This window comes from Balaenoptera borealis, assembly GCF_965194805.1.
Source record: "Balaenoptera borealis genome assembly, chromosome: 4".
In the NCBI taxonomy this organism is placed as follows: Eukaryota; Metazoa; Chordata; class Mammalia; order Artiodactyla; family Balaenopteridae; genus Balaenoptera; species Balaenoptera borealis.
The window spans coordinates 98,245,181-98,256,147 of NC_138861.1; the positions used below are offsets into that span (position 1 = coordinate 98,245,181).

General features: G+C 46.8%; 1 long non-coding RNA gene across 1 annotated transcript; it reads right to left on the reverse strand.

Annotated features, from left to right (window-relative positions):
* Nucleotides 1–2,026: 2,026 nt before the first annotated feature.
* Nucleotides 2,027–8,519, reverse strand: LOC309628140. The gene is made up of 2 exons (XR_014244197.1): nt 6,558–8,519; nt 2,027–3,790 (listed from the first exon to the last, which is right to left on the reverse strand). It is a non-coding gene; the product is annotated as an uncharacterized lncRNA (long non-coding RNA).
* Between the last annotated feature and the right edge of the window lie 2,448 nt (nt 8,520–10,967).

Genomic DNA, 10,967 nt, shown 5'->3' on the forward strand with positions numbered 1-10,967 from the left:
TAGGTGTGGCCATCCCCCTTCGCCATCGACACTCAGGGCAGGCTTATCTCCCGGGTCTCACACCAACTTCAGGGTTGTCTTCACTTATCCTTGCGTCTGGCGAGGGCTTGAAGCTCAGCTGGTGGGTGTCTGAGCCTCTGTGCTCTGCTGCAACCTCCAAGGGGGCCACGGCGGGGCACCTGGTCCCCCCGGCCTGGCCTAGCAGATGGCAGTGAGGGCTGGTCAACCAGAGGTGCTGGCTGCCTGCGTTGAACCCAGGGGCCGCCCCTGTTCAGCTCTTTACCTCCAAAACCATAAGCATTTCACAGATGACTTCTCTGAGCTAAAAGAGATTGATATGCAAATACAGAAAAGGGTTAAACGCCTTTCTATAGAGATGGACATGGGTTTCAATACTGGCTCTCCTATCTCTTCCATATTTGACAACCTTGAGCAAGTTAGCATTAGTGACTGTTATTTATTATATTTAGATTTAATGTAGGAGGAATTGTGGGTTCTAGGTTGTGTTTCAAGGGATCTCATTTGGCCAGGTATGATGCCAGGCTTGGGGCTGGTGACCCAGGTGGGTTTGCATGTGCTGGTTTACTTTGGTCAGTTGTTTTTATGCAACTAAGGGAGAAGGGAGTTTTATGCACAGGTATCTGAAGAAGAAAGGAAAACAGTTCATACATTAGGACACTTAGGGTTACCAAAAAGCGAAGACCATTTAAAGTGAGCATCAGCAAAAGTTGGGAGTTGCTGGGTAATTCCAGTGTGTCCTCTGACGTCCAAGGTCAGGGATGCAGCAGAACCTCAGGAAAGACCTAGAACCAGGAACTAGATGGGAGGCTGCCAAGACTGTCTCTTCTCTCTGCTCCTTTCTGTACATCTGCTCCACCCCTGGTCCCTGCAAACCAGCTTTCTCTGCACCTCCATCTACAAGGTAACACACAGGCCATCCAATAGCTCCTGGATTTTCTTATTATAGGTGTAGCCCCATGAGCTCCTGCTTAGAAATCACAATGAAAAATGAGAGTATGGAGCTTCTGAGTTGGTGAACACATGGAGATTTGGGGAGAGGAAAGCTCTGGAAGAGGGTGTGGAAACTCTGTATGCTCCCCGCACACCTTACCCTATTCATCTCTTCCACCTGACTCTTCCAGAGTTCTATCCTTTTATAATAAACTGATTATATATATATATATATATATATGCATATCTCTATTTATCTATCTATCTGTCTATCTATCTATCTATCTATCTATAGAGAGAGAGAATGAATATCTTTCTGCCCTGGTCCCAGGGATCAATACCAAGGGTTCTGAAGCGTCCTGTTTGGGTCCCATGTCACTTCACCGCTCACTGTTGTCAGGGGGAGAGGGAGCTCTGACTGGCCAGGCCTGGGTCATGGGACCTATTAGCAGAAAAAAGGAAATGGTGAAACTTGTTGAACACCAGGGTGATTCCCTTCCCTGCTTCTCCCACTCCCGTGGACCTAGCCCAGCTCTGATGCCTGGAGTCCGGGGGCGGCCACCCCAAAGGATGGCTTCACACAGAGGAGCAGTGTTTTCCCAGAGAGGCCCGGGCAGTGGTGAAATGTCTCAAGGAGGAAACCAGAGCTGAAAAATACAAGTGAGCCTGTGCTTGAACTTATGTGAGATAGCACCATGGGGACCCCCAGATATAACCATGGGGAACTCTGGGTGGAGCTGGACCACTGTGTGGGTATCATATTCTGGGCATTTACATCACTAGACGTCACTTTTTACCCACAAACTTATGAGACCTGAGGTGGTTGTACAGGTGAACAATCCCTTATAATGGGCCATCTAAGTTTTTTCCAAAATTTTTACCATAATAAATAATTCTGCGGTCAGTCTCCTTGTTGTTAGATCTTCACACACATTCTGACTTACTGCCATTTGTGAAAGTTAAAAGTGAGAAAAGCCAGAAGAACAAGCCATGACGAAGGAAGCCTCTGGGTAATGAAGCAAGTCTTAGCCAGAACTCTTTGGGTTGCAAGCAGTAGAAACTCAAGTCAAGCCAATTTCAGCAGAAGGAATATTTATTGACTCCATAAACTGGGAGTTCCTGGAATGGAGTTGATCTCAGGAATGACTGGATGCAGAGACTCAGTAATATTCCCTCTCTGTGTGTCTTTGCATCCATTTCTCAGCCCTGCTTTTCTTGGGATATTGGGCTCATACGTATTGCAGAAGATGAGCTGCCGTCACGTGGCTTTTGGGGGTGTCGAGGGGAGAGGGCGAGTATGATCACGGACAGGTTCAGGTTTACATCATCCAATCTCAGTAAAAAGTAAGCTCCTCTCTCCTAGTGCCAGACGTAAAATCCCAGGAGTCTGACTGATCCTCTTAGGGTGGCATTCCTGCTCCATGAACCCATCACGACAGCCCAGGGTTAGCTACCCTCTGGGTAAGTGCGTCCTGTGATCAGTAGACCCAGCAGACCCATGTGGGATGGAGGAAGGTCAGCTGGCAAAGGAAAGAGGAGAATTATTACCAGAGTAGGTGGGTAAGGGCCAAGGACAGTTTGAAAGAAAAGACGAGTGAATGCTAAGTCCTGTAGGCTAGCCAGCAGTGTGTCCTGCTGCAAGGGGTCAGGGCTGGGACAAACAGGAAGTTCTCTCCCTAAAAACAGAATTGAAACTCACTTCTGTGCGTCATGGCACAAGTGTAAACCACACTAAGGTGTGGCCCCTGGGGGATATATATAGGGATATGTTTTTGCCTTGTGGTCAGTGTAAATTCAGACCTTCTTTGAAAGATGGAACAATTTTAATGAGAACATCATTTTCCCCCCAGACCATCTCATGGCTCCTGATTTCCTGCAAAGCCCAACTCCAACTCCACTCTAATGTGCAATGGCACTAGGATGCCAAGGAAAGACCTTGAGCTTTCGGGCAAGCAGACCAGTGTGGACTACCTACAGTTGTGTGACCTGTGGGCAAGTTACCTTGAACTTTTTGCAGGGAAGGTTGGCAGTGTGGTGTCATGTTGGGTCCTGGCTTCTGAAGTCACCCTACCTCCATCTCTCAGCTACATGCCCTTGAGCACATGACTTAACTTCTCTGTGCCTCGGTTTCCTCATCCATAAAATGGGGATGATGATAAAACTTACTTCACAAGTTTGTTCAGTGGATTAAATGCGATGATGCATGCCAGTTGCTTAGAACAGCATCTGGCACACAGTTAAGCACTCAGTAAATGTGAGCTATAGTGATTATTACTGCTGTTATCTTTGAATTTTCAGTACCTATCAGAGTACCTGGCCCAGAATGAAATATTTGTTTAATGCACCAATGGACTTAACACTTCATAACCTCATTTTCCTAATTTATAGAATGAGGACACTACTCATCTAACAGGTTCTTGTAAAGCTTAAGTGAGATAGTGTATGCAAAACTTCCAGCTCAATGCCTGCCTTATGATAGGCAATTTATATCGGTTCTTCTTCATTCTCTCCCTTCCTCTGCCCCTGGCATTCAATGTCCTCCATCACTTTATGGGTCAAGTCTCTTTGAGCTGCAAAATGCTGATATTCAACTTAAATTGGCTTGTACTAATAAAGAAAAAGTACTGGCTCAAGAAACAGAAAAGTCCAAGGTAAAGCTGACTCCAAGGGCTCAAATCCAGGGACTCAAGTGACATCAGCGGGACTTGGTCTCCTGGTAGCTAATTTTTTTCCCTTCAACGTTGACTTTACCTCAGGCAGATTGTCTTCATCTAGTGGCCTCCAGCAGCTTGAGATCCTCACCAGATCTCTTAATCTCTCTGTGCCTCAGTGTTCTCATCTGTAAAAGGGGGACTCATTAATAACAGATAATAATAATTAACATATGAGTAAATATGTGTAAAGGGCTTAGCACACTGCCCAGCACATAGTAAGCTTTCAATATCTAGTCTTCTCATTGCTGCTACTATTCTTTAGCAATTCCAGAGGAAAAGGAGCGTCTCCTTCTACCTCTAGAAAACTCCAAGGATGGAATCTCATTGGATCAACTCAGATCCCCTTCTTTGAGGCAACCACCATGAGCAAAGAGTAGAACAATCTGATTGTTCAGACCCGGGTTATGTATCCAGCCCTGGAGGTGGAGACAGACTTGGGATCAGCCTCCCACTCACATGGCTAAGAATAGGGGAATTTGGTCTCCCAAGAAAAGTCAAGGCACTAATAACAGAAGAAAAAAGTGGGCCCCGGACTGGCAGGAAGAGCAGGTGTTCCAGAGGTTAACCCCTTGTCTCCTGAGTTGAAACTGATGACCATCTTTCACTCCTGCCCCCAACCGTCTGCCGAAACGTTGAATGCCTGAAACTTGGGCCTGTTACTTAACCTCTCAAAGCCTCAGTTTCCCTACCTGTAGAAATGAGATACCATTTTTTTCACAAATGTTTGCAGTTGAGTTCTTCATTGCAGAAATTTCAGGCATATTCAAAAGTAGACACAATAGTAAAATGAATCCCCAAGTACCCATCACCCAGCTTCAATAATTATCAACACATGGCTGATCTTTTTTGATCTATATCTCCCACTTATTTTCCCCATTGGGAAATATTCCCAGAATATTTTTGAAGCAAATCCCAGATATCACATCATTTCATTCATAAATGTTTCAGTATGTATCTCTAAAAAATAGGAATTATTGGGTTTCCCTGGTGGTACAGTGGTTAAGAATCTGCCTGCCAATGCAGGGGACACGGGTTCAAGCCCCGCTCCTGGAAGATCCCACATGCCGCGGAGCAACTAAGCCCGTGCGCCACAATTACTGAGTCTGCGCTCTAGAGCCCGCGAGCCACAATTACTGAGTCTGCGCTCTAGAGCCCACGAGCCACAACTACGGAGCCCACGTGCCACAACTACCGAAGCCTGTGTGCCTAGAGCCTGTGCTCCGCAACAAGAGAAGCCGCCGCAATGAGAAGCCTGTGTACTGCAACAAAGAGTAGCCCCCAGTCACCGCAACTAGAGAGAGCCTGCACGCAGCAATGAAGACCCAACACAGCCAAAAATAAAATAAATAAAATAAAAATAAATTAAAAAAAAATAGGAATTATTTTTTTTCTTAAACATAACCACTATAGCTTCATCACACCTAAAAATACTAACAATATTTCCTTAATGTCAATCAAAATTTGGAGTTCAAATTTCTCTTACTGTCACCTGGATCGTTTTCCACTCTTGATTTATTTGAATCAGGATCAGAGCAAGATCTATACATTGCACCGGGTTGATATGTCTCTTAAGTCTTGTTTAATCTCTAAGTTCCAACAATTATCAACACAAAGTCAATCTTATTTCATGTGTATCTCCCCTCTATCCCTTGCCCATCCCTCCTTCTAGAATATTTTGAAGCAAATTCTAGACACCAACATCATAAATTTCAACTCTAATTATTTCAGTTTATATGTCTAAGACTTTCACTCCATCTCTAAAACACAACCACAAAACCATTAGTACACCAAAATAATAATAATAATACTACTTTAATATCACCAAAGATTATCTAGACATTGTTCAAACTTCCCCAATTGTTCACTTTTTTTTACATATAAATTTATTTATTTGTTTGTTTTTATTTTTGGCTATGTTGGGTCTTCGTTGCTGTGTGCGGGCTTTCTCTAGTTGTGGTGAGCGGAGGCTACTCTTAGCTGCAGTGCACTGGCTTCTCACTGCGGTGGCTCCTCTTGTTGCAGAGCACAGGCTCTAGGTGCACAGGCTTCAGTAGTTGTGGCATGTGGGCTCAGTAGTTGTGGCTTGCGGGCTCTAGAGCACAGGCTCAGTAGTTGTGGCACAGGGGCTTAGCTGCTCCGCGGTATGTGGGATCTTCCCAGACCAGGGCTCGAACCCCTGTCCCTTGCATTGGCAGGCAGATTCTTAACAACTACACCACCAAGGAAGCCCCTGTTCACTTTTCTCAACAGTTTTTTTTTTCTCAAATCAGAATCCAAAGAAGCCCAATCATTTAATTTGGTTGATTTGTCTGTTAAATCTCTTTTCAACTCTAGGCTGTCTTCCTTTTTTTTAAATCTTTCATTTTATATGTTGAAAGAACGGAGTCATTTGTCCTATAGTTTTCCCATTCAGCATCTTGCTGATTGCATTACTCAGATGCCACTTTACATGGGGTGGGAAGCTTATAGGCTCTGGAATCACACAGCCCTGGGAGGGAATCTGACCGTGAAATTTACCTGTGGGCAACTGGTGGCAAATTTCGAAATTTTTCCAAGCCTCAGTTTTTTCACCTTAAAAGAAGATAATGATATTCTTAAAGTTATTGGGAAGATTAATTGAATAATGCATGTTAGAAACTGGGTACAATGCCTAGCATATAGTGACTGCTAAATTAATATTTTTTCTTAAAAATGGCTGTTGATGGAAGCAACCCAAGTGTCTATTGATAGATGACTAGATAAACAAAGCATGGTATATACATACAATGGAATATTACTCAGCCCTAAAAAGGAAGGAAATTTTGACTCAGGCTACATGAATGAACCTTGAAGACATTATGCTAGGTGAAATAAGCCAGTCAGAAAGGACAAATATTGAATGATTAGTCTTACATGAGGTACCAGGAGTAGTCAAATTCATGGAGACAGAGAGTAGATGGTAGTTGACTGGGGCTGGGGGGAAGGTAGGAATGGGGAGTTAGTGTACAGAGTTTCAGTTGGAGGAGATGAAAAAGTTCTGGAGATGGATGGTGGTGACGGTTGCACAATGTGAATGTACTTAATGCCACTGAACTGTACATTTAAAAATGGTTAAAAGAGTAAATTTGTTATGTATATTTTACCACAACTTAAAAAAAAAAAAGAGCTGTTAGGTAATTTCATACTGTCTAGAAGCATAGCCTCCAGCTGCCTCTTGGAGATGGCTGCCGCAGTGCAAATGACGGGCTATGATCATGAAAGAAGATGAATTTAACTGATCTGAAATCCTGGCCTGCATCCTCGAATCCACAAATGTTTGTTAAGCAGCAGCTCTGAGCTGGGCCTGGCTGAGGGCCATGGTTTGGGTTTAGGGGAGAAAGGAAGAATGCACCGAAGTCTAAGCACAACCACCGGCTTCCAAGGCTCTTCTCATTCTCATCAAACCGGGGCAACATAAGGCAGCACAGGACAAGTGTCTCTTGATGGTAAAGGAGAGCGAGCAGGGCATCTGAGGGCTCGGTTCCTTCTTCGGTAAAATTCCAAAGAGCTCTCAGGGAGACTGTGGCCTCACCTACCCCACCGCCTTTCCCTGCTTCCCCACTGCACCACCCAGAGGCCTGGAGGCTCCACCCCGACCGCATGGGCAGCAGAGGGGGGCACTCAGATCCTCTGAGAAAGTGAACAAGGGAACCGAGAGAGGGGTAATGGCAGGGGTGGCCCGATGAGACTCAGGCTGGGGTGGGGCTGGTCCTACTGAAGCCTCCTGCAGAGAAGAGCCCATGGAAGAGGGTAGGTCTTCAGGGAGAATCTGCAGCATGAAGTCGTGGCTCAGAGAGGAGCTAAGGTGAGAGAAGGTGGAGAGAGACACAGACACACGGTCAGGCGGGTAGACAGAGGCTGTTCCCTCCCAGCTTCCACTTCCCGTTTCTGTCCTGCAGGAGGCCCGTGCACTCCCTGCCCTGGAGCGTCTGCGCCGTCTCCCCGGTGCCCTCCTACAGCCTCCCCGTTACGTCTAGAGCGAGTGCAGGCCCAGGGTGGGGCCTCGGAAGCTGACGCTGAGATGGAGGTGAGCGGGCGCCACGCTGCCCGGGACGGCGCTGGGGACGGACACCGTGCACGGGAAGAGGAGGAGGCAGGCGTGGGCCGAGGAGGCGGCCGAGCTGGGGCGCAGCCCACGGCCTCAGCCGGCCCCTGTGGACTAGTTTGCTGGGCTGCCGTAACAGAACACACTAGGTGCCTTACACAACAGAAATGATTTCTTCACGATTCTGGAGACCAGAAGTGTCATCAGAGTTGGTTTCTTCTGAGGCCTCTCTCTCGCTCGTAGATGACCGTCTTTTTTCTGTGTGTGTGTATGTCCTAATCTCCTCTTTTTATAAGGACACCTATTATACTGGATAAGGGTCCACCTTAAAGTCCTCTTTAAAGGCCCTATCTGGACATTCTGAGGTCCTGGGCTTTAGGCCTTCAACATATGAATGGCAGGGGGCCACAACTTGGCCATAAAACTGTGGGAAGCTCTAGAGTTAGAAGGACCCTTCAAAATTGTTCCCGTTGGGCCCAAATGGCCAGGTCTCTACAGACCATCACTGGCTGGGGGGGGCTCTCTGGGAAGGGCATGACCTTGGGCAAAGCCACTGCAGCTGAGTCAGTCCCTAAGGGGTCTGACAGTTGAAGACGATCTGCCGACAGTGGCCCGCAGCTGGGGCAGCGGGTCCTTCACTGAAGGGGGCTCTGGGCAGTGCATCACAGGGACCATTTCTTACAGCCGAACAAACTTTAAGACAAGGTTGCCATGAGGGTTGAATAAGGCAGTACTGCGTAGCTCCTGAGGGCAGGGACTGTGGGCTGGTCACCGTGTGCCCCTACCCATGACAGACACCGTTGGCCGGTTAACCCAACACTCACAGTTAATCCTCTGCTGCCTCGCCTGCCTCCACCGCAGAGGCAGGAAAAGCTCACGTCTCATATTCTCAGCCTTTCTTCCAGAGGAGATGTCTGCTGAGGGGGGTTCTGAGGAAGCTTGTGACAGCAGGGATAGATGTGACTGGTGCTGCCACCCCCGTGCAGACGTGATACAGGAGCCGAGGTGGCTGTCTTGCGTGGTGAGGGAACCACAGAGAGGTGACCGCATGAACCATGGCTGGCAGCTGCAGGCCTCCAGACTTCTTGTTTGGTGAAAAGAGTGAAGTCCTTTGTATTTAAAACACGGTGCAGTGAGTTGAATGGTGTCCCTCCAAAGATATGTCCTTGCCCAGGAACCTATGAATGCAACGTTACTTGGAAAATGTGATTAAGATGTAATTAAGTTAAGGGTCTCGAGATAAGATCATCCTGGATTGAGGTGGGCCCTAAATCCAACAGGGACAAGTGTCCCAATGAAAGAAAAAGAGAAGACATAGAGGAGAAGGTGACATGAAGACAGAGGTGGAGATTGGAGTGATCCATCCACAGGCCGAAGAACGCCAACGATTGCGAGCAGCTCCCAGAAGCTAGGAGAAGGGCGTGAGAAGGATTCTCCCTCAGAGCCTCTGGAAGACACCAACTCTGCTGACACCTTGCTGTCAGACTTGTGGCCTCCAGATCTATGAGAGAATAAATTTCTGTTGTCTTCATCCACCAAGTTTGTCATGGCAGCCACAGGAAACTAACATACCTTGTTCAATTGTTTTTTAGTTGCAGCCTGTCTTAGTCCATCTAGGCTGCTGTAACAAAACTACCTGAGACTGAGTGGCTTACGAACAACAGAAATCTATTTCTCAGCTCGGACGCTGGAAGTCCAAGGTCAGGGTGCCAGCACTGTCGGGTTTCGGTGAAGGCCTTCTTGGTTACAGGCTGATAATTTCTTGTTATATAATCTCACGTGGCAGAAGAAGTGAGGGAGCTCTGTGGGGTCCCATTTATGAGGGTTCCACCCTCGTGACCTAAGCACTTTCCAAAGGACGCACCTCCTAACACCATCACGTCGGGCCTTAGGATTTCAACACATGAACTTGGAGGGGCTGTGGAGGACACTTCTACCATTCCATATGTGGCATTCGGCCCTTTCCCTGGAGGTAATGGCTGTCACTGCAGGGTTTTAATCCAGGAGGAACATGATAGAAAAGGTGCTTTAGGGAAATGGTTCTGTTATTAACATTGATTCCAGACCTGCTGGGACAACAGGGCATACATAAATGGTCCACATCCACCCTTGGAAGTGCAAGCAACTGTCCAAATGAGCCACACTCTGCAGTGACTGAGCCATGATTAGTGCAAATCTCCCAGTTGGAGAAGTCTCAGAGGTTTCAATTACAAATGCAATCATTTAACAATGACACAATGGGACATCCCAGTAATCACTCAGTGAAATCATATAAGGCTGCCAATTATCTGTCCTCCCAAGACCTTGGTCCTTTGAGCCTACACACCAGCCCTGCTCTTAGGCAAAGATTCCCAGTGTCCCCTTGGATGGTTTCAGACCTGGGGTCACTTCTCATATGCTCTTGGCTCTGACTCCATCTCAGGTTCGGCCTGTGGCCCGTTGACAACAGATTCTGGCCCTTCTCACCCGTTTCAGGCACATAGTATCAACCCAAGCTCCCTGCCATAAGTAAAAAGTGACTTCCAGTTCCATGGGCCGGGCTCCCTGCTACTGCCTTAAGAGGGGCAGTTTGGAGGAATGACCAAGCCCAGGCTTGGGTTCAGTCCTAGCTCAGCCACTGAAAGTTCCTTAATTCCTCTGAACCTCAGTTTCCTTGGCTGATGACAATGCCTAACTCTCAGGGCAGCTGCGGGGGTCAGAGGAGGGGTTCAATTAGTGAAGTAAGGCATGGACTCCACCCTTATGGAGCTTACACTGTAACAGAAGAACAGAGCCAACTTCCTTTCACTTATGGAAAGTTAAAATTCACTCAAGTGAATTTTGCCAAGTGCCTTTAGTCCAAATCTCATTGACAAATGCTTCAAAGCATCCCCACTTTTAGGCTGACCCTAAAGGTGCCATCCTGGGTTTCAGTACACTCTCACAGCACTTACACGCAGCCATCTAATTTTGTTCTTGAATTCAACACATACCTACGAGTCCAGTCATCCCAATGCAAATAGACAGAGGATTGGAGTTGTCTTGTGTTTCCTTGGATAAAATGTGGTGGACATACACCATGGGGATGTGTGCAGTGGTTAGAAGCCGCAAACTAGATGCACATACATGTAACATGGACAGATCTTTAAAAAACAAAAAAACAAAAAAACATGGTAGATAAGACTGAATGCTTGTGCCAGGCACCATCTAAGTACTTGACATAGATGAACTCATTTAGTTCTCACAAATCCCCTGAGGTA